General features: G+C 45.2%; 1 pseudogene across 1 annotated transcript; it reads left to right on the top strand.

The window, feature by feature from the left end:
• The first annotated feature begins 231 nt into the window (after positions 1 to 231).
• On the top strand, positions 232 to 1,945 carry LOC311131908 (annotated as a pseudogene). Its single transcript has 2 exons — positions 232 to 254; positions 371 to 1,945. The product of its transcript is annotated as an uncharacterized misc_RNA (transcript).
• The last annotated feature ends 2,317 nt before the right edge of the window (positions 1,946 to 4,262 follow it).

The following is a 4,262-nucleotide window of genomic DNA, read 5'->3' on the forward strand; positions in this document are numbered from 1 at the left end:
TGAGATTCTCCCCTTAACTTCTCACCTCCTCTCTCCTCGCCTCGATTTATTTAAAATCTGTTCTCTCCACAAAGACATACAGCTGAACGTGATCAATCAATGAGCCAGTGATTGGATGGCAACTGCAGGTTCAGGCAATAAATACACACCCAGCTGGTATGTCAGCTAAACAAGGCAGAAAGTCGGCTAATGTGTTCTACTTAATGGTGGCTTGTCTGTGGGTACTTAGATATGGCTTTTGGAATTCATTTGGGGTAAGAGTCTTTGAATGATATGTTTGATGTACTGCAAGGGTCCTGATTGTTTTTGTGCTGTTGATGTGTAACTTCACTTGTGTTGCACAGGCACTGAATTCTTATTTTCTTCACAGGATTGTGTTGCTTTGCACCATATTCTCAGGACATCTACAATCTGCTTGGGCTTCACGTGGTAAGGCATGAACAACACAAACATTGTCTTTTTTTTGTTGTCAACCAGCCTCTTAAGTTTGGAGTTGAATCTAATGACTTCCTGCAATCTGTTTTTAGATGGCTATCCCCAGGATCAAATCAGACCAGCCTCTAGTACTTCAGGTTCAGTCCAGAGTGACGCTACTCCGAGAGGGACTGGACCCAACACCCATAACCAGAGACTGTCCCTCGGCGGCTCTGCTCCAATCTTTCTCCAGCCAGCCCCAAGAACGTTAGACATCTCTGACTCTATAGCCAGTGGAAACCCTCTCAGCCACAACAAGCGTGACACCCTTGTCAGCAGAACCTCGGGCCAAAGTGTCACCAACCCCAGTGAAGTGAAGACAGTTTCAAGATGGGAAGCAAAGGGAATCCAGCCCAAAGTCTTTCGTCCATTTCAGCCTCATTCACACAGCTCTGGATCTGTTCAGAATTCTCAGGGAAGCCGTTTAATCAAATCATCCCCCCAGAATTCTGTGGCACAAAGTGGAAGCTACCAGTATTTAAGGGGATCTGCTTACACCCCTGACCTTCAAGCTCCGTCACATGGTTCTTTAAAAACTTCATTTAGACCAGCTCCTCTGAGTTTTGGTTCTACTGAAGGCGGTAGTGCAACAAATGGGTACAAGCCCAGGTTCTCCCACTATGTCAAGCCACACCAGAGCAGATATGCCTCTGCCAGTAGAAGTGGTTCAACCTCTAGTCAATATGCCCAAACTTCTGACCAGAGAATAGATGGAACCTCAAGAAGCAGCAGTATCCCTATGTCTAGCCTGGCCTCTATATCTTATCTCTTTAGCCCAAGCTCTATGCGTAGTGGAAGCTCCTATGGCGCCTATAAACCCATCTCTACCCCTGGTGCAACACTAAGCCAAAGCCTGTTTACCTCTAACCAGGGTGGGGGTGGTGTAACCTACAGCCAGAATGTCCTTGCTGCCAACCAGAAGCCAAGTGGCACTACATCTGCCCAAAGCAACCATAGGCAAATGTCTGGTCAGATGGGGCGCTACCAGCCCAGCTATGCTGCCAGTAGTGGGCCAATCGCCAGCCTCTTCAGTTCTTCCCGAGCTGGCAGTTATTCAACCTACATCCAGAATGCCCCTGCCACCATCCAGAAGCCAAGTGGCTCTAAACCTGTCCCCAGTCAGCCCAGGCAAAGCTATCAGCCCAGCAATACTCCCAATGCAGTGAAGTCCATCCCTAGCTCTGCCAGAGGACCTACCCAGAGCCTTTTCTTTAGCAGCTATGGCCCTACCCAGAGCGGGACCAGCAGTGGCACCTCCGCCACTTCTCAAAGCTTGGCCCCAGCCTCCATCCACATCATCCCAAAACATTACGGTGGCGCTTCTATCCGTCGGCTCCAAGACCCTGTTCGTAGTGTGAGTAGTGCCTCCTCCCCTAGCTGCTACAAACCCAGCTCAAATGTCAGCAAGCCACAGCCAAACGACACTGCACCTGCCAAGCAGAAAGGCCCCACCACTAGTCCTGAGCTGTAGTAGATAGGAGCATGACAAAGTGAGCGCTGTAGCCACCAGTTGAAGTGATTGGCGTTCTCTATTTTATGCTACTTAAGCTGTTTAGGGTTACACAGGCTTTTTATTTTTTGCTGCTCTTGATAATTGGGCAGCCTGTCATGTTTACTTGTTCCTAATCTACATTTGTCTTCTAGGTGCTGAGACCATGAAGTGATGCCAGGCGTTCTACTTCAATGGTTTTAATAAATGCAATTTGACTCCACTTAAATTCAGTCTTGCTGTTTTAATGTATACGTTAACTTTTTCAGACAAATCCTTTGACGTCTGTATTGTGGTCATCAGGTTGATTGGTCCAGCATGAGTTTTCGTATGCTGGCATTTGATAAGATTTTGCATTACTGGACCTCTGCAATAAATGTGCCTGAAGCAGTGTTGGGCCTAATATTAATGATATTCATTCACCCCCTGCAGTTGGAGACCCACAGCATGGTTTTGGTTCTGATGCATTCTGACTTAGGTTGTGTACTGTACACAACCTATCAAAGTGGATTATGTAAAAAAAAAAAAAATATCTGTGAAACTCAAGTTTATTTCATTGACCCCTAAAGTAAAAGCTCACTAATTCTGCGGTCTTCTATTCATCCAGATAATGTTCAAATGAGCCCTACATTTTGCAGACTTAATACCATGTTAGCATGACAAATGTACTATGAATAGGAGTGTTGGGGGGGGGGGGGGGGATTTCATGTTGCAAACCTACCCTGAATACGTCACTAACTGGTTTTGTGCCTGCGTGACCATCTGACTCACTATCACCAGATAGTATGCTACATATGGAAGTTACCCTTCGCACCGGCCATGTGGGACACTAATACACACCAGTCTGGCAGGTGTCATTCTGTCAATGATTGATCGAGATCATTAATGTCCTGGATGCGTGTGCAGGAGGAGCCCGTCTGTGTACCATCAGGCCTCGTATCCATGAGGATGTCTGTCCCACTTTCACCCTCACGCCTTCTATTCAGACACATGGCACTGCTAACCCACCTGGGTTCAGATAGTATTCAGTCATTCCAAGTCTTCATCTGTGCTTGGTTGAGTGCCTGGCTCAGTGGAACCAATATAATCCCAAAAATACAAACCTGTATCTGGCATTCCAGACAGGATCAAGTAAATGCTGAAAGTATTTGAAAGATATCAAATACAGTTTGATCCCAGGTCTGACTAGTTCGCAGTGGAGTAAAGATTCAGAATTTTTCTTATCTTACATTTTAGATGTTATATTGTTGATATTTACACTGAGGCTTATGACTGGAGCCAGGAAGGGAACAACAGATTTCCCCCGTCTGTCACTGTAACAGAGAGAGAGCGACACCTCGCATGCATTGACCAGCCATGTGTGGTGGTTCAGATAAAGCTATGCTATTTCCTGCCAGAGGAAGTGGCGGAGGCACAGAAGTAATTTTTTTAGGAGCGGTTTCCTTTCCTGTCTTTTTCCATCACGCCTGGGAACATTCATGTGAGAGAAATAAATAAAAAAAAGCGAAATGTCTTCCTTCTACTGGCATCTGCAGAAACAATCTTTATGACAGGACATTTAGACGGAGGGTAGATTTGCAGGAAGAGGAGAAAGGTGTCATAAATCATACTGAAAATGAGTTATATTAATCAACAGAGGACGGAGCTGACTGTTCTCTCTAACGGGACGACAACGCTCTCCTCCGTCTGTCAGGCCATTGAACAATCTGCTTCACCCATGATGTTTCATCATCATAATAAGCATACAGTACAACGTACATCTTGCTCTCTCTTTCCATCTCTCTCTCGCTCTCTCTCTTTCTTTCTCTCTCTCGCTCTATGCCAATTTGTGTAGAATTAATTCTCTCCAATTTGCATTCATTTCCTCAGAGAAAGCTGAAGGTCAGAAATGTTCTGGTCTGGTGTTCTAACAGTAGGAGTAGTAGTAGTAGCAGTAGTGATAGTAGTAGTAGCAGTAGTGATAGTAGTAGTAGTGATAGTAGTAGCAGTAGTGATAGTAGTAGCAGTAGTGATAGTAGTAGTAGTAGTGATAGTAGTAGTAGCAGTGGTGATAGTAGTAGTAGCAGTAGTGATAGTAGTAGTGATAGTAGCAGCAGTAGTAGCAGCAGTAGTGGTAGTAGTAGTAGTCGTAATAGTAGTAGTAGTAGTAGTAGTAGCAGTCGTAATAGTAGTAGCAGCAGTAGTAGTAGTAGTAGCAGTAGTAATAGTATCAGTAGTAGTAGTAGGCACACATTGGTGACACTCATGGCTTTGGGTTCTCCTGGCTTCCCCTGGAGCCCAGATATGTTTGTGTTGTATT

This window comes from Coregonus lavaretus (genome assembly GCF_964263955.1).
Source record: "Coregonus lavaretus genome assembly, chromosome: 7".
NCBI lineage: Eukaryota > Metazoa > Chordata > Actinopteri > Salmoniformes > Salmonidae > Coregonus > Coregonus lavaretus.